This window comes from Anabas testudineus, chromosome 8 (assembly GCF_900324465.2).
Source record: "Anabas testudineus chromosome 8, fAnaTes1.2, whole genome shotgun sequence".
In the NCBI taxonomy this organism is placed as follows: Eukaryota; Metazoa; Chordata; class Actinopteri; order Anabantiformes; family Anabantidae; genus Anabas; species Anabas testudineus.
Genome location: NC_046617.1, coordinates 14,720,247 through 14,747,793, shown reverse-complemented (window position 1 = coordinate 14,747,793; position 27,547 = coordinate 14,720,247). Strand labels below are relative to the sequence as shown.

The following is a 27,547-nucleotide window of genomic DNA, read 5'->3' as shown; positions in this document are numbered from 1 at the left end:
GATGATCCTCTAATCAAAAGGTAATTATTGTCATGAATGTTTGGATCTGAAGGCAATCAGCTGAAGAGAATTTCATGCTGTTTTAGCCTCAGCCCTCTATCTTTGTCCCCTCATTTATGTTCATTAATGAAATGAGCTGCCGTTGTTCCATGGATAATTCATTGGCATGCGTGGCTGCAGCGTCTGTGTGTTTGTTTGTGTGTGCAGTGTGTATATGCTCGCCACGGTGGGCGAACAGATGCAAAAGGCATGACAAGAAAATAACCTTCCCTCCCTCCATCCATCCCTCATCTGTTGTGATGACGAGACGCCTCTCTTGGACTCCCTCTCTCTTCCCCTCTATTTTTATCATCTTTTCACCTCCCACCGTCTGTGTCGCTCCCTCCATCTCTCTCTCTCTGTCTTTCTCTCTCTCTCTCTCTCTCTCTCTCTCTCGCCTTCTCTTCCTGTCTGTCTCTCACTCTTTCAGTCTCTCTGTCCTTGGGTGTCTGCAGCCAGCTGTGTCTGCGGGCCATTAGTGCCCCCCTCCCCTCCATCCATTTTCCCCATCACTGATTCCTCCAGCAGACTCCTCTCCCTCCCCCACTGTGCTCTTACTCCTCCTCTCTCCTCCTCCTCCCATCGCACTTCTCTGTCCCCATGACCACTGGGGCTCCATTGTCACAGCAACTGCTGATAGTAGTCTTGTCCTCAGTCTGGCATTCTGTTACGCCATTGCACCAAAATCAGACGGCTGTGCACAGACACATCTGTAAACATCCCTTTTCAGAGACACATAAGAAACACACACACTGTTGTTCTTTTTTTTAAATGCACCAGTAAACACACATCTATTTCCATTCATAGCACAAACACATTGTGTTTTTCCAACACGCCCACAAACACCACCAAATCAACACAGTCAGCATCCTCCCCTTTCTGTTTATGTAAACATCTTGTTGTGCGGCTCGCCTCTTGTGGCTGCTTCCAGTTATGAAAAGTTATTGCGCTGCATAATGTAGTGCCACTTACTTCTCTACACGCCTATCATAACTCATTCATCATAATAAAACTATAATTGATCCACTTTCACCATGACATGCAGATGACTTTGGCCTTCGGACATACAGTGAAGGAAAGAGAGCAGGTTGCCTTTGCTAAAGTGGGCCATGGGTGGGTATTGTGTCCCTGGTGTATCTGTGCAGTCAGCAGAAGAGAGCAAGGCCGGGGCGCATGTGATGCAGAGGACTGGATTTATCCTTTACTTGAAATGACTTGAAATCAGCAAAGAATTAGAGCTTCCTTTGATTCTTACAGTGTTTTCATGCAGGTAGTTTGGTCGACCGGTTCATGAACCTCTCATTTCTCAATCCCACTGGTTCGTTTTCCCAAAGATAGTGAGTCTAAACAAACAAAATGCCATACAAGAACATTCGTATCCATTTGTTGGTTAAATGCAACTATAGTGGGAACAAGAAATAAACGATGAGGAAATCCTGGTCTGTACCAGTGAATATTCCTTTAAATGAAATTTCTCTATGCAACATAAAACAAATGGAAATGCAAACAAAACTCCACTTCCCACTTTCTAAAGAAGACATAACCTGTAATAACCTGCTGATTTGGGACAAATCACAAATGAACTCTAGAGTTTGTTTAGAGCCAGACAAAGGTCTCAAGTGTGATTGCTGTTCAGAACTGTCCAAACAAAAAAGGGGGAAACAACAGCAGACGTCTATTAAATGCTCAGGTCTCTAAGAACAATCCTGTGAATGGCCATGTTGAGTAAGTTCAATGAGTGCACTAAGAGATCATTTAAACAGGCTGCAGAGATGAACAGTCTTGACTGGAATAGATTTGTTTACAACACACAATATAGCAAATTTTATGGACTAAACTAGATCTCAACCTTTTTGGTACTTGACCCCCTAAAATATTAAAAATAAACTTGTGACCAATCACCATTTCTCTTCCTTTTAACATTTAGATGCCTTTAAGCAGCCTCTACAATTGATATTTTTATAACACTCACACATGATGATGTGAAAACTGTATCACAATCTCACTCACAAATTCAGAATCTGCAGCTCCACTTCACTTTACAGAGCTTTGTATTGAGTTTCAGCTCAGTGTTTAGTCCAACTCTTTGTTTTTGATTGTTTGGGTTCATGCTCAATGTTCTCATTGTATTATAGCCTTCACAGCACCAGAGCTGTACAAACCCACTTGCAATTTCTGTTCAAACAGCAGGCGGACATACTGTAAAAGAGTCATCCACTCCCAGAATAGGTAGAACCGGAGACAAGCCATGACTTTTTCTGCATCCATTTGCGTGTCTGCATGTGTGTGCGTCAGCAGTGGGAAAGTTTGTGTGTGTGTGTGTGTGTGTGTGTGTGGTGCGGTGATGTAAGTGTTGTGGGGAGGGCACAGACTGTCACTGTGTTTCTGACAGCTTCAACAGCAAAATGATGGCCGTCTCTGCCACCACCCCTCTCTCTTTTTCTATCTCTGTCCCTCTCAGACACTCAGACACTCAGACACACACACACACACACACACACACACACACACACACAAACAGTCTCTCACAATTCATTTAAGGCCCTTTTAGCCACTGGAGGACAATAAAAAATGGGTCGTCCAAAGAGAGGGGGGGAGAATACACATAGATATACACAAAATGATGGACCATTGCATCATCTACCGCCCCGTTTTCCTGTCAGCTAACACCCACCCCTCCTCCTCCTCCTCCCTCTCCTCTTTCTGTCTTCCCTTCCATCCCTCCATCCATCCATCCATTACCCATCTCTCTGTCCCCCACTCCCTCCAACCACTCTATTGATTGGGCCATTCAATTTCCGGCTATAATTCAACTACACTGTTGCACTTGAATATGTAAATGAGCCCATGGGGATTGCTGGTGCTGTTGTTGTCATGGAAACCTCTCATCAAACACAGACATGCACATGCGGGATGCTTCCACACACGCACACACCAGCCTCCTTCAGGCATAGGAAGGACAGACAAGGTGAAATGTGTGTGTAAATGAGTGCTGTGCTCATGTGAAACTTTGACAGCAGCATGAGAGTTGGCCGGGGCTAAAATGACCTCACTTTACCCTTTAGTGTGTGTGTGTGTGTGGTAAGAGAATTACTGTGTCCACCGGCTGGCCTCATGCTCTTTGAAGACTCCCTTGAAGATCCCTCTCCTCTTCCCTATCTCCCCCCCCCCCCCCCCCCTCACTCTCCCTCTCTCCCCTCTCACCATGTTTGTGCAGCCCTCTAATCACACTGACAGGGGAACAGCGCTCTGTGTGGCTTCTGCCATCATGCATGCACGGAAACACACATAACATAAGCACATGCAGAATTAAAACCTTTTTCGTGTTTTCTCTTCCTCGCGCATGCACACATGAACACACACAAACACACACACGCACCCTGCTTTAGTCTTGCGTATCGTGTGGTGTTCAATGCACTCTCTCTCTCTCTCTCTCTTTCTGTGCCTCTGTCTGTCCCTGTGCGCTGCCTTGGGGACATTTTTAGGTCACGAAGATGTCATACCAATCTGTGTTTGTGTGTGCATGTGTAGGGGGGCAGGGAGAATGTCTGTGTTTACTATGTGTGTGCATCTGTCAAGAGTGTTTGTGGTGTTAGCCTGTATAAGGATGCTGCATGTTATAGGGTATTATATTGTAAGAATTAGTTGAAAGCTCCTCTTCAGTATATAGTCAACTACAATAAAAGCTAGACAGATAAACTTTTTAACGTATCATTTATTAAGAATACGCTTTCTCAGGAGCGTGTGGGTGTTGATCAAATGTGACTGTCAGCGCTGGCAGCATAAACAACCAAGCACACAACTGTTGTGGCCTTTTGATTCAAATGTTACAAAACTGTGACTGGTGCACTGCGATGTGCGACGTCACACGACTGACCACATCAAAAAACAAAAAGAGTGGTGAATAGCAAGCAAATAGCAAAACTGTTCAAGCTGTGGCAGAAAATGCAGGTTTCTCAACAGTGATGATATCGGAATCAAGGCAGTTGTTTAAAATCAATGCAAAGCTTTCTCTGCCTCCCAGATACAACTCACACAAGCAAGGGCATTTATCTGAGCAATAATACGTTATTTGATGATGTGGTTTGGGCTAAAGCGTTCAGCTGGCAGCCAGGCTCCATCCTTCTCATAAACAATGACACTTCAATTTGGGCATAAATCAAGAAGGAAACATTTTCTCTGCCCTGCAAAAAAAAACAAAAACAAATCCAACAAATGTCTCCCACAGTGGTTTTGTTTGAACTCAATTTTTGGGATAAAGTGGGAGGCATAGTGGGCGTAAGTGAGTGTGTCCTTGTGCATGCGCGCATGTGCATGTACTTGTGGGTAAATGTCTGTGTGTGCGCACTGCTAGGCAAATGAGCTTGTCAGTATGCGGCGCAGGCCTCTCTCTGGTGGCAGGCAGATGACAGTGCAGTGATTGGGCTGATTTCACCGAGGACGTGAGGGGAAATCTGAAGGCTGCCTCAGGGCTCAGGTGCTTATCACCTCCGCACACACACTCTCACACACAGATTTGGATGCATGTACGTGCACGCACAGATACGTTCTCTACTAGTAACTTTTTCCAGCCAGTCTCAAACACACACAGATGCATGGACAGACACATGAAACCAGTACATACATGCACCCATTCTCCTGTACTTTATTAGCGAGTTAATTATCAAAACCTCTTGTGAGTGTGCTGCCTATGCGTTCGATCTGGTCACAACTGCAGGATTGTGTGTGTGTGTGTGTGTGTCTGTGTGTGTGTGTGTGTGTGACCAATTATTGTAGCCTGCAGCAGGTGGGAAAAAGGAAATTAGAGTTGGTATGAAGGGCTGCATACACTTCCTAAGACAATCATTGGCAATTAATTACAGCCTAAGTGGCAGTTGGTATACTACACAAACAGACACACATAAAGAAAATTCATTTTTGCAAAGGGCACACTTTATATTTATGTGTCAATCATGTCGGACTTGCTGGCATTTTCTGATTCTGAAGATGGATTTTATTTTGTACGGTATTGCTGTTTTTATTCCTACATTACTTTTTGAGCCATCATCCAGCTGTGAGGTGGGCTGGTGGTGCTGAACTCGGCATGAGCACGAGTCTCTTAGTGTGAGTAGGACCTTAGACTCTGGTTGCTTTATCTCGCTGTACAATTAGTTTGGGGAGATTTTAACACGACAGTCGTGCTGAGGTTTTGGTCCAGTGAGAAACATTTGTGGTGGAAACATGATCAGAACTTTATCTGATCAATATGCAAGACGTACCCTGAGCTACATGGCTCGTGCATCCTGGTGCACTTTGGATACTTGGATGCATATCAGGGAAATCGCATTTCCAGCAGCTGGCTAGAAGATGTAAGTCAGGGTCTGAATTACCAATGAAGTCCATTCCCTTCTTGATATTAGAACAGATAGGACCTTCTCCATGTGGGGAGCAAAGGTTAGTCTGTTAGTGTGGCTTTTAGTGATGCATTTTGGTTTTTCTCAACAAGATAAAATCTAACCTAAGGAAAAATGCAACAAGTTTACCTACTCACAAATACTAGAATATTAGAGCTCCCTAAAGCCACTCCTGATACAATGCAAAAACAATTTACTATTGCAATTTTGCACTGCTGAGAGAGCAATTGTAACTACAATTATTAGCTCTTAGATTAACATCATTCTGCTCTAAATGTGAATCATACTACAATTCAGCATTACTACCAATTATTATCAAATGTGCAATTTACTTGTTTTGGAGATGATTCATTTACCAATCCATTCACGCTATGATCCAACTATAGAGATGAATCATTATGTTGTTATCAATACATTAGCATGTGGATGTTTTCACTAGAATTTACAAATATATAAGTTTGTGCTTTAAATGCAACTATATCTGAGGGGTTTAGCTGATTTTCATTCAGCTCCAGACGCCATACACAGCTTGTACCCAGGCTGAACCAATGCAGAAATGCAGTTTCACTTCAGTTCACGGCAGTGCAGCAATTTAAAACAAATTACCTTTGATGGTTCACAATAGATTGAAATGGGAACTGTGAAAGAAAGAAAAAAAAAAAAGAAAAAGGACTGACGAATGACAAAAGATAAATGGAGGGTTAAGGAAGAGAGGTTCAAGTCTTTGGTGTCGCTCCACTTGGTAAAAAGTGGCTCAATAGCTGCTGTCAGGGAGAAAGAGATTTAAGACAGCTTGCCTATTTTCTGTCGATCTGCATGTCTGACCATGTATCTGGCTGTCTCCTTGTCCATCTTGCTGTTTATCTCTATTTGCCTGCCTCTCTTCCATCTCACACATCTGTCTGCAGCAGGAAAGACTGTAAATTAAACATCTGAGATGCTCTCTCTGTCCTTGGCTCTTATTCCTTTGCTTGGTTCCCCTCACACACTCCTGTCTATGCGTTCACTCAGCCCCCTGTGGCTCGCCCCCGACTGTATTCCTTCTTCTTCCTTTCATCTCTGTGCTTCCTCTCTCTCTTCTCTCTGGGCGAGATGGAGAGAGAGAAAGTGTGAGGGATGGCAAGAGGAGGCGGAGGACCGGGGTGGGTGGAGATCATAGAGGAGATGAGGCCGTGTGGTGCGGATGGATAGACAGATGCATTGATAAGGGCTGCCGACTCCACAGCACGCTCACTGCATATCCAATCTCTCTCCTCCGTCTCTTGCCCTCTCTCTCTCTCATCTCTCTTTTTCATTTCAGGACTAATGCTCCTGTAGCCTTCAAATGTCAGTTCAGTATGGCAACCTATTAGGTGGTTAGCCAGAGTGGCTGACAGCTCTCTTCCTCTCTCTCTTGGCTTCTCGCACACATTCAGGACAGAATGATTGTCTGAGGTTTTTGCCGTCATTCAGAGCAGGTGGGAAAGACATGAGAGACAGAGACACTGACAGAGCATTGCAGCAAAACACCCTCTCACATCTCCTTCTATAAATGTCGCTCGACATTGCCACCAGTGTCAAGTACATTTACCGAGGCTGCAGGCTGCTATAATCAATATTTTCATATTACCAATGGATCACATATGTACTTGTGAACGGAGTTGCTTCTTGTGATCTACCCACTAGGAAAAATTACCTGACTCTGCTGTTTTCTTCATTTTTATCTGGCTTTATCGTATATTTTTCAGGCCTTTATTTTGGTCTCTTATCAGCATTGTTCCCAGCAGCAGAAAGCAAAAAAAAAAGTCTAATCAGTAACTGTACATTAGCACCCAACAGCCAAACCATTTAGCATCTAACTGGTGAACATAGATGAACATTTAGCTACTAAAACAGCCAAATCCTTATTTGCCAGGATTTGGAGGAGACCAAGAAAAGCTAAGATAAATGTACACAGGGGTCAGCATGAGAACAATGAAATGCTGGCAATGTTCAACAGGTGCCAGAAGACGAAGTGCACCCCAGACTGCAGCATATGAGGCTGCGTAGATTTAATGTTGTGGCTGATCTGTGTATATAAATGAGCTGACATTCATCAGATGGACTGAAGCACAACCACAAATTAATAATAATGTTGTTCCAAGCAAATAAATTAAAAGATAAAAATAATAAAAAAAAAATCATAATAAGGACTTCATGTACATACCGTAGAGGTTAAACTTTAGTGTTGTGCAAATCTGATCTGTTGTCACCAATAACTATATACTTCATAGTGTTTACTCCACTGTATTATTGCTTTAACAACAAAGAATACAGAATATACGATTACGATCAGCTTCGTCACCATCAGAAATGCTTCCTATAATTCAGTAATAAGAGTAACAAGCACCATTTAGTGAGCACTGCATCAGACCATTTGAGTATGTAATATTTTAAATTGAGCACGTTCCCACTGTTGTATTTATACTTTTACTTACATAAAGTATCTAAACACTTCCTCCACCACTGCACCCCACTAACAAGGCAACAGTTCCAGCAAAGCAGAAATAGAGAGAGAGAGAGAGAGAGAGAGAGACATATAAACAGAGAGCGAGAGAGCGACAGAGAGAACGGCATGAAACAGAGGATTAGGGGCTTAGTTAGCCTCCATGAAATCCCCTTTTCCTCTTGCGCCCTACAAAGGGAAGAAGGCAATTGGCCACATTATACAAAAAGAGGAAGAGAGGGAGGCGTGGGAGGAGGAGGGGACAGACAGAGGGAGATTGCAAAAATCTGGCTGGATCTGTCGTTTTTTATGTTTCCACTCGCGCTGCTCTGCGTGGCTGCCGCCTCACCTGTGACATCACATTTATCAACACAGGAAGCGTTCTCCCCCCCCCCCCTCCCTCTCTCTTTTTCCTTGTTTGGCAAGAGAGCAGGAGAGACGAGGGGGGAGAGCAAAAAAGTGACATTGGCCCTGAAACCTGCTATTGTCTTGCCTCCAGGACAGCCAGCCAACCAGGCGGCTCACAGAGCGAGAGAGGGAGAGATGGAGTGAAAAGGAGAGTGAGAGACGGTTGCCATGGTTACTTCCCATGAGATGCAAGCACTCTTGTTTATCTGTTGGCCGAGGGAGCGCGCACGGCGGGCCCCTCTCACTGAGCAGATGTGTATTTGTGCGTGCTTGCGTGTCCACGTGTGTTTAATAGCATGTGGGTGTGTGTCTAGGTGGGTGTGGACGCAAACTGAATGCACCCACACAGACACACCAGGACTCATAAACTGACCCATGCACAGCTTTCTTTGTAAACAAACCCACACGTACACACACACACACAAACACACACACAGACACCTGCTTAATAGAACCCCGGCTTACCTGCTGGGTATCATTGAGCCAACAGGAGTGGACTGATGCAAGCTAATTGGCCTGGTGTGAGCTGAGCACCAACTGAAGAAAAAAGGAGGGAGAGAAACAGAACGAAAATAGAAGATAGAACAGACAAAAGGAAGAGGGAGAGAGAGTAAGCTGGGTGACAGACAGAGAAGAGGGAAAGGAAATGAGAGCAGAATGAGAAAAAGTTGGACAAAAAGGAGGGATAGAATCAGATGTGACACAGAGGATGGATGTAGCAAAAAAAAAAAAAAAAGAAAAGGCACAGAGGAAATGAGATGAGATGAAATAGGGGCAGCCAGAGAAAGAAAGCGGCAGACGCTCAGATAAAGAGCAACGCAGGGGGAGAAGATGAAGGAGAAATCGAAGCATTAGAGCGTAGAGACAGTGAATGAGAAAGAAACAGGAAGGAATACCTAATTTGAGAAATATCAAAAACAATGAGAAGAAGGGATGGGGGGGAGGGGGGAGGCATGAGAATGAGAGAGGAGAAAAATGTGACATGGTGAGATTACTTGTAATGTGACGAGATGTGATGCGACAAGTGCAAGCCGAGGCGCGCTGCCATGCTAGCAGAGCTCAGCCTCGGCCCCACAGAGCAGACACTGCAGGCACTGTAGTATGTCAAATGTCACAGACACTAAGTCACAAGGCTGCCCAGGCACCACACACACACACGGGTTCATACACGTCGTCATACGAAGACGCCCCCACAAAGGCACAGAGGCTGTCTACTTCTTCATGAAACTGCACACATGGGATCACCTTTGCAACTGTTGAATTTAGCACAAGGTCAAACTTATTTACACACACACACACACACACACACACACACACACAGGGCATAGATGCACATTGAGTACAGAAGGGGATGCACACACTCACATCCGGCATGTGGTTCCCATAGGATCTATGTACCACCGGTGTCATCAGGTTGATTTGGTGGTATGAACACACACACAAACACACACTCGCCCCTTAGCCAGGACAGATAGGCCTCTATGGCACTAAGATAGCTGATACGCCATGTGCTGTCAGCTTCATTTGCACAGAGCCAACTAGTGTAGGTGTTTTTGCTTCTATACAGTGTGTGCTCTTTTTTTTTTTTTTTTTTTTTTGATGCGAGGTGAGCGTCAGAGTCACCCTGCTTAAAATAACAAGCTAGCCCTTTCCCCTAGGACCGCATACAGCCATCCTGCAAGCTGCCTGATCCTGGGCCGCCCTAGTTCACTACTCTATCCATCTCCCTCCTTCTCTCTCTCTCTCTCTCTCTCTCCTATACTTTCACTTCATGTCTTTGTCTCTCTCACACTCGCCATGAATCACACACATAGTCAGTGGTGGCCTAATAAGCAGGGTTTCTCTTCTCAACTTCTTTCTCTCGCTGTGTGCCTTGTGTAACATCGTTCTGCTCTCCTCTGTGCACACGCTGATGCTTTCACGCAGACACACAAGCTGCACGCAAACACAACTGGAGCCGACATGATCAAACATACAGAGACACAGCATATTAGAAACAATAGACACACATCCTAACGAGGCACCTCCACCTCCAGCTATGCTTAATGAGCTCTCCCCTGGATAACTGGCCTAGAAAAGGCAGTGGTCAGCAGCCCAAAGCCCATCTATCCAGCGAGCTCTAATTTTTATCAGCCTCTGCACTTCAGCAGCAGAGCCCTCAGCTCTGTCTCACTAGCTGTGCAGGGGAGGCTGTGAGAGAATAGGCCTCATTCTCTCAATTATCAGCTCTCTGTGTGTTTGAAACGGTGCTGAAATATATGCGGTGCCAAGACTGGAAAGAGTGGATAAATGAAAGCGGCAAATGGTTTTAAGGACTTAGCAGTGTCTAATTTGCCACTAAAATGGTTTGTATTTCATATATAAATAATGATTGTAAACTAATTTGTGATGAAGATGGAGAGAAGAATACACAAAGGGCGAAATCTCATTATATCCTGGATGAATGCGTTAGGGTTGTGAGAGAGTAAACAAATTCTTTAATATGCTTATCCTCCCTGACCTGTATGTCTCTGGATACAGGATGTATGTGCATGCCTTTGTTTGTGTTTGTATTACTATCATTGTGACGCCCAGCATGATTTTTAACCATTTGACTGAGGAGACTTACAAAGTGAGGACATTTTACAATGAGAAGGGTGTTTAAAGACTAGGTTTTAGGGTTATGGTGTGAGTGGAGTGTCCTCTAACTGTCATATAAAAATGTGTGTGTGTGTGCTTCCCTATTGGTAGGTGCACATATGAGCCAGGCAGGTCTGCTGGCAGCTGGGCTGTAAGAAAATTAGGAACAACACCACTGAGAAGAGAGAGGAGGAATGGAGGAAGAAGGGAAGAGTTATGAAAGGTGGCTGGATAATGAGGATTCTGATGAGAGGGATAGAGAGCCCTGAATAGAGACATCTCAGAGATTGAGTAAGGTGAAAAAAGAGAAAGAGAAAAAGGAGGAAGACAGAGTGACAGAGAGGGTTTATGAACGGACAGGAAAATGGGAAACAGCTGCCACTAGTGGTGGTCGGTAGAAATAAATAATAGATGTAGAAGAAGAGGAGGGAGGAGAGGAGATGAAAGGAGGAAAGGAAAGGCAACAAGAGAGAAAAGGAAAAGAGAAAAGGGTTATTTTGAGGTGAAGACGACAAAAGATGTGCTGGTAAAATAATGAAACAGACAGATTGTGATGAAATATGGTTTCACCAAGATGAATGAACCACAGGGGACAACAGAGATGTGAGAAATTAGTGGCGGAGGGCAGGTAAAACTTCAACTAATAACAAAAAGTGAGGATGAGAGGGCTGGGCGGAGTGGTCACAGGAAAAAAGACAACAACAAAAAACAGCTCAGTGGGGAGACGAAGCTAAAGACAGGGCAATTCAGCCAAAACACAGAAAGAGAGAAATGGGGAATGAGCATGAGCTGAGAGATAAAAAAGTAGAGGAGAAGGGGAGGCAGAAGAGAGGGAGGAGACTATTACAGAAAAAGAAGAGAGACAGAGATGAAGGAGGAGGAGGAGGGTGGTGCTGGCAGTGACAGGACACGGGTACAGGCGTGGAGTCTGTGGCATGCAGCTCAAGTTGGCATGGTCTCTATCACTCACTCTCAGGCCCGGGCACTGGGCCCTCAGTGGCAGAAACACACACACACACACACATACACACACAGAAGATGTGCACAAGCAGATCAAACACAAGGACATTTGCTCTTTCTCTAAGACTTTCTATTAACACACACACACACACACACACACACACACACACACAGCAGACACAGACCGAGAATAACACTGAGCGCAGATACAGGCTGATGCACGCACACACACTCAATTAGTCTCAGCCCCACACACACACCATACACACACACACACACGTGTGACGGAAGCAGACGAATGGATGAGCGTGTGCATGAAGGTGTGTGCATGTGTGTCTAATTGTGCCAGCGCTGCCAGAGCAGAATGAGGGATGGTGTCTCAGAGCTGCTGCCGCCGCTAATGGCCGCTGACTGGAGGTGACAGGCTCGCTCTCCTCTCTCTCTCTCTCTCTCTCTCTCTCTCTTGCTCTCTCTCTCGTCTTGTTTTTCATCCAATCAGCAGTCAGCACATCTGTCGTTCCCTCTTCCCTCCGCAGCCCAATTCGGTCCATCCTCTCACCTTTGTTTCTCGCTTTCGCTTATGCCTCTCATATGCCTCCTTTGCCCTTTTACCCTCCCCCCCCCTCTCCACTCCCCCCCCCCATGCTTTCATCTCCCCTCCTTACCCCCTGCCACCTTTCATCACTTTCTCTCTTTTCCCCCTGCTCCATCCTTTCCAGCCCCTGCTTGTGATACACAGGAGATGGCTCATGCATGAATGACCACGTGTGTGTGTGTTTGCACACGCATATATGGACGTATAAAGACAGCTATGGAAGGTGTGAGTGTGTGTGTTGATAGGTGCTTCATTTTGTATTTGCCCATGCATTCGTTTTAGCATGTGCAAATGCAAATTCATTTCGAGCATACATGCATGTGTGTGGGTGCACTGGCAGGAAAGTTATTATTCCTAGTGCGCAGCAGCATTTCAGGCCCCGACGGAAAGATCAAACAAAGACTGGAGGACCAACACACACACACACAAACACAAACGCCCACGTAAACAGACACACAATTCTATGTCTGCCTGCAATATCTAGCTGCCTTTTCATATCCATGCCTTCTGCAGTTGCCTCACGTCTGGACTGTGTCCACAGAGAGACAAGAGGGAGCACTGCTCTGTTTTCTATCTGCACCAGGTTATTAGACACATGCAATTAGCGAGCTCGGGAAGGATAAATATGTCTGTTTATGTGTGTGTGTGTGTGTGTGTGTGTGTGTGTGTGTGTGTGTGTCTGTGTGCGGGCACGTGCATTTCGGGGGGTTGAAGCATTTGTGTGCAATCAGGGACAGATTGTATGGGATGCATCTGGGTTGGCGTGATGTGGAGATGAGAATGGGAGGTTGAGATTGCTAATTTTACAGAGGCTGCTTCGTATGTGTGTGTGTTTGTGTGTGTGTGCTGACTTGAACTGGTCTATATAGTATTGAGTAAAACGTGTGAAGAATATCGTGTGTGTGATCCCCTTCATATGCTTATTCTACTGGTGTGTACATCTCCATACCACACAGACGTATGAGGACGTGTTTGTGTTTTGTCAATGTCTTTATAATATATGAATGTGTGTGTGTGTGTGTGTGCATACACGAGGGAGGGGGAGGTGCCCGCTATGTGCCATCTTTCCTAGAGGGAAAGAACTGGCCCTGTGGTGCGTAGCTACAAAAGAGTAGGCCTAGCTTCACAGCTGATCAGTTTTGCTCTGCTGAAGCAACCATCCATTGCCACCATGGCAATGACAACACAGCGGTAGCACTGAGCCAGGCAGCTGGAGTGGATAGACGGGCGATGTGTACAAGCTACTTTGCTCTATTTATCTGTTTTCTCTCTGTTTTTTCCCTCCCTTCTGTTTCTTTCTCTTATTTGGCCCATAGTGCAGCAGATCTTTTATCAGTTATCTGTTCACTCTTAGCGTCTTAGCGCTCTCTGTCTGATATTTCACATTAATGGGGCCTTCAGTGGAGCTCTCTAAGGTGTGACCTAAAGGGCGAGAACAGAATTGAAAGAGGGAGAGCAAAAAAGGAGTGTGTGTGTGTGTGTGTGTGTGTGTGAGACAGAGAGAGAGGGAGGTTGCGGATACTGAAAGGGCTCTTTTTCATTTCTTTTCATCAGCCACCTCCTGCCTGCATATCTCGCCTCTCCTCCTCTTTTTCCTCCGCACACAAATCCCTTTTCTCTTTAGCTCATATGTATGCAAATAAGGCATCCTATGCAAATGAGACAGGTAGGGGCTGGCAGTGAAGAGGGAGAAGAAATGGGCTGGGGGGAAAGGAGTGAGGAAGGGAGGGGTGAGGACAGGAATGAAAGGAAGGGGCAACGGAGGATAGAGAAGGGGCGAAAGAGGAAGTGATTCCCTCCCACATTCCAATATGTCATCATAATTCCTGGCTTTCACTCAGCCTACAGCCCTGATTATAAAAAGGTATACATATGCAACATCTAGTTGTTTGAACATTACCAACATTGTCAAAAGCTGAACATAAACAAAAGCATATTGTTAGTCTCTCTCTTATGTCAAAAGTTAAGAATAATGTCCACGTTATCCTTAAACCTCTCTGCTTCCTGTCACGAAGAAGACATGGCTACGTCTCTTTCCTCCCCCTCCCTCCATATGCATTTGTTTTCTCTTTTGTTTTACCGAAAAGGATAAACATCTTGGAAGGGACTTTTCCATCGGCCTCTCTCTCCTTGCACCATCTGCCATTGTGAGAATCTCTGAAAGCTTTTTTGCTGGATGCGAAACAGATCTCAGTTTTGCGGTGTAAAGCAGTCCAGCACATTTTTCCATGAAACACAACCCTGTTGCACACACGAAGAGCGCGGCCAATCTCGTCCGCGGTTTGTTTAGCACCCGTGTGCTAATGTCTCAAGAATTAATGTCGTAATGATTTATTGACTTAAAGTGCTGCAATAAGCTAGACGGTTGGCACAAGCAGTTTTGCTTTTCATTTTTAAGGCGCCTAAATGAACACACACTATGTTAGGAGGCCAGTGGTGTGTTGCCAAGGAAACAAGGAAGGCTTGGCACTAATTGGCTGTAGGTTGGTTGCTAGGTGCTGGGTGGAGCAGATAAGCTAGCAAACTTTAAATGATAGATGGAAGGTAAGCATAATTGGCTCCTATGTAAACATTTTTGCCAGGTCTCAATGTCATCCCGCCACATATCTTATTACCTGCCCACAGACGTCAGAGGGGATCCAGGCATTAACCACCACCCTGTGCTGTCTCACGTCCTGTGAACGTGTGTCCCTCTGCTGTACAGTTGTTTGTGGGAGCCTTCTGCTGAGGGACCCAGAAAGAGGCAGTGGCATCATTTGCTTTTCATGCTTCACTGGTTGTGTGTGTGTGTGCGCGCGCGAGCACCCTTGATCATGTGTTTATACAAAGGCATGTGGTCATGTCTGCAAATCCAAAGGCAAACAACTAGACTACATCATTCAGACAGTCCCTCAGTCCCAGTGTGAAATGCATCTTATCAGATGTGTGTGTTTGTGTCCTTTGTGGTGTGCATGTGTGTCTGGGTGTGTATGTGTGTGTGTGTGTGTACCCAAGTAGCATCACACAGAGGTAGCACTGCATCCAGTGGCCAAGCTGCTTTGTGGCAGAGTGTCAACCCTGCAGTCTTACAAACTGACATCACAACACACACTCATACTAGCGTCTTACGAGCTCAATCCTAAAGATTTAGGCTACTTAACCAAACACGTACTTGACAGATCATGGCTGTGACATGAGAACATCATAAAAGCTGCTACTCTCAGAAGGGATGCAGTGCAGAACTAGCAGGGCCAAATTAGCCGAGTGTAGGCTGTGTGCTGTATGTGCCCATGTACTGTGGGTCATGAAAAGGGTTTCCTTGGACTGAGAAGATGTAGTATATGGAAAGAGTGTGCAAAGGAATATGTTTGTATGACATTCATTATGCTGTTGTGTTTTGTACTTTGGGGCTCATTTAACCTGCATCTCCCACAGACTGTCCGGCAGCATTGTTTCATACCCTCTAAGTCAGCGTCTCTCAGTCCCAGTGCCCCTGCTGCCTGCAGGAGGGATGAAGTCATGCACCGCAGGCGTAGTGCAGATCTCTCCCCACTCCATGCGCCCTCCCTTTACCCACCACTCAGCCACAAGCATATGGGTGCATCGTCGTGCCAATGCCCCTCCCTGAACACCTGACTCTGTCTAGTCATGCATAGCGGGCAGCACGCACACACATGGATATACACACACTACAACACACGCCGCCAATCTTGCATGACGGGCATATCCTTGATTGTCCCCTGATGTTCCCCCACTGCGAACCTCACCACCGACTGTGGGTAACATGCACTGTGAAGACACCTTTCACTGTAATACCAACAGTCTGGGCAGTGACTGCACTTTCTAGCTTGTGACTTAAATGCACAGAAGACAGAGTGAAGCACTAACGTGTTCAGAGTTTAGAGCTCTTAATTCCCATTGGCACCAGTCAGGTTAAAAATATGTGCACTCACTGGTATCGTGAGGTAGTTAAGATGAAAGTGTTCACCACACAGTGTATGCTCAGTTCCCTGGTCCTGCATTAGCACTGCAGTATTTACTCAATAATTTCATCCTGGGATATAGGAGCAGCAGTAGCAGCCGTTAATCTACAAAATGGGACCTCTATGATGCTTAATTCAGTTGATGTTCTTTACCACTTGCCACCTGTGTGGGGATTAAAGGAAAAGTTCTGTAAAATAGTAGCATGATCCAGTACAGCTGGACACGTTTGTACATGCTAAACATCAAGTTTGATAGAGAATAACTGAAGTCTCTTTCTAGACCACTTTACAGACATTCAGCAATCATGTTATAAGATATTTGTTGCAGAAGAATGAATAAATGAAAGCCACAAGACACATTGTGTTCTCATTGTACTAGGAAAGACCCGAGTCCCTGCTGCTGCAAATGACATCAGTGCTGTGACGACTCTCGTCTACTGTACGTACCGAATGCAACAAGTTCTGGCACCTTTTCTGAGGTGTTTGAAAGGATTCTGGAAAAGCACCGTCATTTTTTCTGTTTTTAAACTGATATACTCGTTAAACCTCATGCTTGTCAGTGTTACATCTGACAAATGAGCAAATTTAGCAATGAGTAATTTTAGTCTGCTGTAAGTAGGTTTCCTCCCTGTTGCTCATAAGAATATATTAACTGTAGGAGCTGGTAAATGTGGCACATTGGGGTGTTTCAGAGTTTTTGCTTGCCAGTGGGCTCAGTGACGCCACACACACACACACACACACACACACAAACACTAACCCACATGCACCAACACACAACCTGAGAGCCAGACTTGGAAAGGAGCAGGTAGGAAAATGGTAGTAATTATCGTTAGTTCTTTGTAATTAACCACGTCACACACACACACACACACACACACACACGGGTTTGATGCCCTCTGCTGTGTGGCACAAAATGGCGGAGTGTGTGCGTACCCTAGCAGAGGCTGTGCCTGTAGGAGAGAGATGGGAACGAGGCCAGGCAGAGGAGGATGCGAGGGACTTGGCTAGCATCAACTTTGCGCGCGTGTGCGTGATAACATTCAGGTGAGACAGGGAACACAGACCCGGGCGACTGCTCCGTTTACAGCCACGGTGACTCATACAGACACATAAACACACACTCGCGCACACGGCACAGATGTAAACACGTATGTTCATAGAAAGACGCAAGCACAAATTGAGGACAGAGAGGACAGAAGAGACTGAAAACAGAGGGAGAGGAAGAGTTTTTTTCCTGCTGCAGGTGAAGTGTGACCTTCAATTCAAGTCTCCTTTCCTTCATCTGTCCATCCCTCCCTCCCTCTCTCGCTGTATCCCTGTAGTTCTGCGCTCAGTTGCATGGCAGGTAATTTGCGCGCTATTGGAGATTAAAGTTTAATTAGTGAGCGAGGAGTCATTTGGGTCTTAGTTGAGTAGAATAAGGCAGCAGAGTGTGTGTGTGTGTGTGTGTGCTAGTGTGTGTGTGTCTCCTGCTCGCTCGCTCGCCCTAACACATCAAGGCTCATCACCTAGAGAGAAAGCGAGAGTGGGAGTTGAAGATCCAATTCCTCCTTTCATCTTCATCTCCTCCTCCTCCACTCCATTTCTCTCTGTCTTTCTCTATTCTTCTTCTTCTGCTCCTTTCTTTCTCCCAAGCTCAGTTTGGCACAGTTCCACAGCCGTATTCACACTTCCCTGGTCCCTGGCAGGACACACACACACACACACACACACACACACACACACACACACACACACACACACACACACACACACACACACACACACACACACACACACACACACACACACACACACACACACACACCTCATCACCTCCACTGTCACACTGCGCCACATGCAGAAAAGAGAGGGGAGAGAGGAAAAGAGAAAGGCTGGGAGCAAAGTTTGTTTCTCTTCATCAACCGATAGATCTGTTACGTGAAGTCATTTCTCTTATTCCAGTTTCTTCCTACAATGTGTTTGCATCCGTCTCTCTCTCCCACTAACTGTTCAAACTTTGTCAGCTGGCTCTCGACTTAGTTTTTTCATTACACTCTCTCCTAATCATGTGGACATCAAATGTGCCATATGGTCTCACACACCAACACGGATGCACGCTTTGCACCGCACACTCTGGCGTCTTGAGAGCTGTGTTTGCTAATGACAAGGGAGTCTGCTTCCCAGCACCTCTGTTATTTCACCAGCTCAAGACACTAACGCAAATCAATAGGCAGCACGGCCCCGTGATAACGATCTACGCTTCTCCTCTCCGCGCCACTGTACCCGTACCCTCCTCCCACCTCCCTCACATCTGCCTTGATCTTGCAGCTTCAATCTGTCTCTCCCTCTCCCTCCCACTCTTCCTCTCCTCTAGCTCCGTGCCCTCGATCTCACATTCTCTCCCCCTCCTCTCTTCTCCTTTCTCTCCATCTCCCCTTCTCTATCTACATCTCGCAGCCTGTCTTTTCCTCTCCCATCTCCCTTGATCACACAGCATCGCTCCCTCACTTTTGCCTTTTGTCGCCTCTCTCCTGCTCTACACCCTTCTTCACATCCCGCCACTTACCTCCTCTCTCCCCCACTGTCTTTTTTCTTCACCCTCTGCCTCTTTCATATCGAATTTCACTTTCTCTCTTCCCGTCACTCCACTTTCTCTCACCTATTCCCCCCGCTGGTCTTCCATTTCTTCCCAATCTCCCCTCATCTGCTCTGCCCTGTCCTCTATATTTGCCCTCCAGTCCCTCCCTCATCTTTTTCTCACTATCTCCTCTCCTCTTCCTTCCTATAATCCTGCTCTTTTCGACGCTGTTGGATCCTCACTCTCTTGTTTGTATCCTCCTCTCATTTCACTTATCTGCCATCGGTGTATCAGTGGCTAGTCTCCTTTTAGTGTCGGTCTGTCTGCGTCTGCAGATGGAGTACAGTATTCCCCTGTCTGGCTCTCAAGTAACAGCACAGAGTAGTGAAGTGAAGAGGAGAAGGAAAACAGAGAGCAGGCCATCAAGGACACTATTTGGGGTGATGCTAGGAGGCACACACACAGATAAAGATCATTAAAAAGGTTCAGGGATGATTTGTATCCACAGAAACTGACAGATGAAAACAAACCAAAGATAAAGACAAACATACAGTCACATGCACGGTGAGTTTTCAAAGTGGGGGAGGAACATGGGCTGAGGGAAGCACCTGAAGCAAAAACACTCAATGAGGCAAACTAAATAGGTAATTGTGTCGTCTTCAGCTACCAAAGACCAAGACAGTCACCGGTTGTGCTACTGCTCATTGCATTAACTTGTGCCAAAAATCATACACACGCATTTTGGAGTCATACCTCAGTCAAATCTTAACACATACACATTGTGCATACAATTTAAATTCTATCAGACTTACACTTGACGTGATATCCGATGTCCACGCATAGAAACGTCCTTGCCCGTGCAGATTGGAATGAGTCGTTCCCTTTAACTCCAAACTCGGTTGAGAATTTCCGCATTTTTCTATCACCATGTTTTCTGCACTTTCACACTAACACGTCGACAGTTGTCGTTTCATCCATGGTTATAAAGGAACTACAAACACTAATTCGGCATACTTTACATGATGAAAATAAAAAAAAAACGTAAACAAATACAGGCTAAACCGCGGAGTTCGAGTTGCACAGCTGATAGCATTATGCTTCCGGGGTGTCCATCCCCCAAAGCAATGTGGGAATTGTTGTTCCACTTAAAGCGTTCGCCAATTAGATGAGTTTTTCCCATGTGTTGCTATAAACCATTCTCTCTAACAAAACTATGTCCTTTTCTTTCTTTCTCAAATCAAAACCAACACACAAGATTGTCAACTGAACACAGGCATTGTCAGCCTTAGAGAATTTTTAAGAATAATTAAGTTGCATATTGTTGTGTATGCATACGTGTGCCAGAGAGAGGTAACTACTAAAATATGAGCCACAATTAAATGTGTAAGCAACAAAATAACCGTCATCATTTAGCGTAAAATAGAAGTCACTGTGCACAAAAGGACTCTCATCCTTATTTATAGACACACAAGCTGCAGAGGACGACATCTGAGGCTGCTCGTCGCCACTACAAATCTCTCCTTCAGGCTATGGGTTCAATGGGCCAGACCAAAGAGCTCCCTGTTCTGGTCTAACCTAAGACAAGGTCACAGACACATTTGAAGACAAACACACACATCACTGCCAGCAGCTGCACAGTGGCTACAGGGCAAGGAAAGGGTATGAAAGATAGAGGACAACGGAGGAGAGGGTGCAACTTAAAGGACACAGTGAGAATGAGAACAGAGAGGACGAGGTGGGATGTGTGTCTGCATGTGAGTGTGTGTTAGCGAGAGAGACAGTGATGCAGTGTCATCAATTAGGTAGACCGAAGTGGCACAAAAAGGGAGCAGGTGCAACTCAGTGTGTGTGTGTGTGTGTGTGTGTGTGTGTACATTTGCACATGTGAGTACTTGTGTCTGCACGTAAATGAGTGGAAGGATCGAATACATGGGAATGGAACACACCATGAGCCCCAGCAGGGATGTCACACCAAACCTGCGCCTGCTTCAGTGGAGCACGCCACCTCATTACCTGGAAAGGGCAGATGTTTGTGTATGTGTGTGTGTGTGTGTGTGTGCGTGTGTGTGTGTGTGTGTGTGTGTGTGGCAGGAAGATGTGCTTTCCCGGACCAGACTAAAATGGGTCACTGTGAGATATGAACCATTTAAACATCTGTTTTCCAACCTCAAATCTCTTCACCCGTGCTGAGAAGGGACAGGTACTGTACTTCTCTGCGTCTGCTTTTTGAATAAGCAGTGGGATTGGATTTCAGCCCGCAGTGTAAATGAGAAGTTAGCAGACACACAGAGTTCTGATTGCTTTGCTTTTGTCTTCTTCTCTCTCTCATCCCATCTTCCTCCTGCATCATTTCTTTCTTGTGCTCCACAGTCTCCCTCACTGGAGGATTCTGACGGAATACCAAGTAGCTCTGCGGCCCACTTTACAGGACGCCCAACTCCCTTGTGTGTGTGTGTGTGTGTGTGTATGAATAGAGGAGAGAGAGACCCGTAGAAAGAAAACCAGTAAAAATGTGTGGGCATTGCTGAGGTTATCAATACTCCAGGACCATGAACTCACAGAGCATCTCTTTCTTTCTCTTTGTTCTTCTTCTTCTGTGTCTGTATTTCTCACTCCCTCTGCACTCTGTAAGGTTAGCTAGAGTCCACCAATGCCCTCACACTCTCTCTCTCTCACACACACATGCACACACACTGCGGGGGCGTTGCAGGCAGTCAAGTTTGATCATGAAAGCTCTCCTCAAGCCCTTCGCCTCACATACACACAAGCACATTCATGCCAAATGCTTGCACCTATGAACATGTTTTAGCAAATGGTTGCACAAGCTGAAATTGATTCATGTTTGTAGCCATCTGCCTACACACAGGAACGGACTTAGTTGCACGCAAACGCTCGCGCCTGCACACGCACACACAGCCTCTAATGAGTAATCAATTTCTTTCTTCTGATTCCTGTCACACGACCATGTATCATGACGAACACAACCCATGTGATGCGTATGTGCTTGATTCTGTGATTGCCTGTCATTTTCTCTCCCTCCCGCTCTCTATCCCCACCGTCTCGTCGCTCGGTTACCATGTCAACAAAGCCAGGTTTAGTCCTTCAAAGGGCAACATTCAGCAGCTGCCCGCTGGAGGTGACCGCGCTGAAAGACAGTTGGAGAGACAGAAAGGAAAGATGGATGGAAAAGGAGATAAAAGAGGGTTGTGCAGAGGAGCAGAACAAGGGAAGGACGAAATGATTTTGGGTCAAGGCTAGAAGGCTGGAAAAAGAGAGAAAAAGATATTCAGAGAAATGGGTCTACGTGATTTGTCCTTTCACAGCCCACATGCTCATTTTCTGCCCATTGTTCAGTAAGAAAGTGAAGTGATTCAGTGTTATTGCTTAGAATGCCTATAAAAAGTGACATATAGACTTAAATCGAAGCTCGTCTTGCAAAGAGGCACACACTGCTGACTTCATGCTGCTGGTGGCTGTCTGGATTGTGAACACAAGTTTCTTTCCTTCTGTTTTCTATGTGGGACAAACCAATCAATATGTAGTTGCACAAGCGGATTTTCCAGGCGGCGGTATTCTCCCAAACAGTGAGGTGCCTTTTTGGGGGGCCCAGTTAACACTGAAAGGTGGTCAAAATGTTGTGGCTGCAGAACTAAAATAAAAAAGCAGAGCATACATCTGAAATGTAAGCTTTTAAATAATCACTTATAAGATATCTGCTTTGAAATTAAATTAAATTAATTTCCCTTAATGACTCCCTACTTCAATCTCTACGCATCTCTGACTTGATGTTGCATGCATCAGAGTAACCTCACTCAGATTGATTTTAATTTAATTTATTTTTAGCCGTAACTTATATTTATAAACATTCTTCCCATGAGTTTCATAAATGCCAGTTGCATGTGTTCATGCTGTGTGTCTCCTGCGCCTAAAATATACCAAACCACTCACGCTCAGACTCCCTGACGTATTCCCCAGGTTTATACTTCTGTGATTTCTTCATGCTACATGCAAGGTTTTTCACTTGACTGAGTGACTCTGCCGTTGCCATGGTGACTGTAGACCCTGTTTTATTTTTTTCTGTTGATGTTGATTTTGTGACGTAACACATCCCGGTGTGAAGTTGTTCCTCTTTGAAAGGTCAACGGACATCACCAACCTGTCACTGAAAGAAGGGTGATAGAAAGACATAGCTGTGTGTGTCAAACAGTCCAAGGCTCTTGGTGAAGTGAGCGTTGCTTTTTAAAACCGGAGACCAGAGACAGGGAAAGAGAAAAAGAGAGGATGTCATTCTACAGCGCAGTGGGATAAAATTGCCTCTGCATCCTCCTTTCAGAGCTAAACAGAAATCCTAAACCTAAACTGGAAAGCAGATAATTGTAGTGGCTGATGCATTTCTCTCTCGCTCAGACTGACACAACTGCCTTGCATTCTCTGTCTCTGACCTTTATTTATTCTTTTATGCTGAAGCTGCAGCAGTGTATCTGTGTGCATGTGTGTTTCGGCTGTCAAGAGTTCCCTCTTCTCTTCTTCCAGGTTTCCTGCATTTGAGTAATGTCTGTATGGAGTATGTGGTTAGTGTTAATGATTTTGTGTGTGTGTGTGCCGACATTTGTCGCGTCTAGAGTGTCATCTTCATCACAGATGAAATAGACAGCCATGTCTGTGAATGCTGATGAGTCATCCTAAACCCTGGAGACGAGACAGTTGCACCTCACTCACACACAGACTCTGCATTAACCGGCCTCCCTCACAGAACCAAAATGGTGTCCCGCATCGACCTGGGCAAGGCTCAGTTTCCTCACAGATGCCCTCCGATGGAAAAATAACAAGTGCTGGATTTAATCATGGCAAACAGAGAATTTGCTAGGAAAACACGGAGACTAGTTAGTTTCCATTCAAATGCATTTGGCAATGCTGTTTGTTTGTTAAACTGTGATGCCAGTATATCACATTTAGTTGGACTGAGGGAGGAAAATAGTCGAGCAGATGGAGACGATGGATAAGCACAAAGACAAAAGAGTCAAACGGTCTCTGTGTCTTACAAATTGACATCTTTCCACCATTTTCAATATTTATTTGATGGACACCAGCACATTCATTAGGTAGTTCAGTGTATTGGTTGTTCTATAGATGCTTACAGAACGTGGACAGTTATCCTTCACTGTCAGTCCTCCAGCTTGATCGTATTTGCTGTCTGTCCAGGAGCCTCAAAGCACCATCTGTCTGTCTGTGAGTGTCAATGGCAGGTTTCTGCCCCCTCTATGTCTCTTTCTATAATCTATGTAACTGACTGACAGTGACCCCTCCGTGACCTCCAGCTGTGTGTCACGACAACAGGACACTGACAAATGTCAGAGCAGATATTTGCTTTCTCCGACTCCTAAGCCTCTCCCTTAGGAATCCACCCACACAGCCTGGCCAGACTCTGCTGAGGTGATGAGGAGGAAAGACAGAGAGAAGGGGATGTGTGTCTGCCTGTCCATCTGTCCGTCTGTCCAATGAGTTGAACCTGTGGTTATCAAGTAAAAGGGCAAAGTGTCCGCTGAGAGGGGAGGATACTGACGGACGGTCTGAAGAGGGAGACTCATAGTTGGAGGTGTCTGAATACTGTCTGTGCCTTGTTGAAGTGTGTGTAATTAGGAAGAGGATAGCAGCGTGCTGATTGGGAGCAGTGGCGGGGCGGGTTGCTGTGTTATTTTGGAGCATGCTGTGTTAAGCAGGGTGTTAAAGGCAGATGCGTTAGACATGAGTGTGTGTGATGAGGCGGGGGGGGGGGTTATTTTCAAGTGTGTTGTCGGGTTGTCAAGGAGCATGTGAGCTCAGCTTTGGTGTGTGTGGTGCCGGGGTGTGTGTTGTGATGATTCCGGCGGTGGTGGTGGTGAAGTGCTAATGTTTGCGAATATGTGTGATGGGGTGAGTGCGTGTGTATGTTTCCTCCCAGGCTGCTCCACCTCCCCAGCAAACTACCTCTGCATGCATAATTAACCAGGATGACTGGGGAGGTAAACACACAGGGAGGCATTCCATCCCTCTACTCTGTGTGCCTCCATTTAAGTGTGTTTCTGTCAATGTGTGTGTGTGTGTGTGTGTGTGTGTGTGTGTGTGTGTGTGTGTGTCTGCGTGTGTGTGCCCATTTGCATGTATGTGTTTGTGTCAGATAGAGAACAGGAAAAAGATTTGAAGCGAAAGTGCTTCAGAGGCAGAGTTAATGGAATGAGAGCGCTGTCTGTTCCTCTTTTTGTGTGTGTCTACATGCATGTGTTTGTGTCAAGACAGTGTGTTTGCATGTGTGTGTGTGTGTGTGTGTGTGTGTGTGTGTGTGTGTGTGTTTGTGTGTGTGTGTGTGTGTGAGGGAGAGAGAGAGAGAGAAAGAAGATAAATCCCATCTCAAGCTGCCTCTGAAGATGATGTGATGAAAGAGAGGGAGAGAGGATAAAAAAAGAATGAAGGGGGGCCTGTAACCAGTCACAGCTCTGCGCATTATGAACCATCCAGCGGAACAATCAGATTCACCCTTCTCTCCTTCCCTTACTCTCATCTCCTCCCGTCCTTCCTTCCTGACGATATTTCATGTATGCATTCTTCATCCGAGGAGGTCTTCTCAAGTTATTCTTTCTTTCATAAACACATGTAAAGAGGCAAACATTCAGACTCTGATGTCAGTTTAAGGTTTGCAGATCTACAACAACATCATTTGAAGTGGGCAGGGCCCAAGATAATCAATCACATGTGTAGCAGCTCATGTTTGTCTATAGCTAATTAATGACCCCACTGCCTTGTAAGCTTGCGTACAATCTACCATTTTGCATGTGCACGTCTCCGCGTGTGTTAAGTGTGTGTATGCGTGTGCAATGATTGCTGCAGCTCTTATTTCCCAGGAGCCCAGGTTGTAAAGCCCACTCAGTAAATCATCTATCCTCCTCTGTCCTCTGCACCCCCTTCTCCTCATTCTCCTCCACTTCAAACTTATCATTCCATCAGTCTCTCCCTCCGCTTGCATCCCCCCAACCTTAATCTCTGCCTCAGCCTCAACTGACTCTTCCTCTCCCTCCTCCCATTAGACCCCCAATGCCTTGTTGTCTTTTCCCTCCATTTGCTGTGCCATTTTCCTCTCCAGTCACGGTACAGGGTCTAGGGAGAGAGAGAGAGATCTGAGAGAGAAAGCAGGAGAGAGAAAAAGGAAAAAAAAATGAGAGATGGAAGAGCAAAAAAGAGAAAGGTGCACTTTTGGCATTGATAGCATTAAGTGGAAAGAAAGAAAGGAGGGAAAGAAGAAAAAAGAGAGAAAACCAAACGGAGAAAACATAAAAACAAAGGCACACACACAAACAAGAAAGCAACAAGAAAACAGCCAATGTGGGTGTCTTGCTGTGTGTGTGAGCGTCGTGTGTGTTTGCTTCTGCTCCATCCCTCCTTCTCTGTGCTCAAGCAGCAGTAAAATCAATGCAAGCAGTACCTGATAAACAGACAAGACATATCAAGAGAGAGGATTCAGCGATCTCAGCATGTATTCTTCGTCCTCTCTCCTCTCTGACCCCTACTGAGGCAGGGAGCAGTGTGACGTGAAGTGGTGCATCCACAAATACAGCAGACGGCTGGCTCCATAACGCCAGGGCTCTGTGGAGAGATAGAAGCAGAGGAGGAGGTGCAGTGTGGAGGTGGGGAGGAGACGTGATTGGAATGAAAACCCCCTTCGCATGCACAAATACATGTATGTGTGTTAGATTGAAAAGAGAAAAGGTTGGTTTGCTTTGTTTTTAAGTGAGAGACACAAAAAACAGCGAAAATCCAATTAATTATTCTTCAGAACAGCCTATTGTGGAGAAGAGCGGAGATGACAGAACCACACATAAGTCCACAGATAGACTCATAGCATCACAAAAGCGATGTGCGCCTCAGTCCTTCCTCTCTGCTGTGCTCGGCAAGCATGGTCTGGCAGAATCCCACCCTTCGTCCCCCATAAGCATCTTATTTAGGTCATTGTGTAAACAAGAATCTTCACACGCACATACGTACGCACACATATCACTGCGGGTGAAGCACTGCAGGCGGAGGAGATAGGAAGGTAGGAGAGAGGACAGAAAATCTCCAGGGGAATCTATAGGTGTGTGTGTTTAGCTGTGAGTGTGTTTGTGTTTGTTGTATGTGTGTGTGCGTGGATATATTTAAGGGAATGCCAAAAGCTGTGGACCTGCATACATAAACACAAACAGACGTACTGTTTCTCACACACACACTCACACACAAACTGTGTGTTTCAGAGATGAATAATGCTACTGTGCGTCTGGTGGGATGCACCACCGTCCCTGGGGCGGGTTGAATGCTGGGATATTGTGCTGGAACTGGCTGACACGCGCACACAAACACACGAGAACACATACACAGGCTCAGCGCTCTGTCTCCAGGTGACTCTGTGCCTTTTATAGAGCAAGTAGCCCCCTCCTTCTCTTTCTTTTTCTTTTGTATGAATGCGTAAACACACATTCACAAACACACACATGAACCCACAGTCAAAATATTATAACAAACATCACCATGTGCACT

General features: G+C 45.6%; 1 long non-coding RNA gene across 1 annotated transcript in view; it reads right to left on the bottom strand.

Moving 5' to 3' along the window:
* The window catches only part of LOC113161737, a 38,572-nt gene extending 18,508 nt beyond the window's left edge, over positions 1–20,064 (bottom strand). Inside the window, exon 1 of the long non-coding RNA XR_003298778.1 lies at positions 19,816–20,064. This is a non-coding gene — a long non-coding RNA (uncharacterized LOC113161737). The remainder of the gene's footprint in view (positions 1–19,815) is intronic.
* Between the last annotated feature and the right edge of the window lie 7,483 nt (positions 20,065–27,547).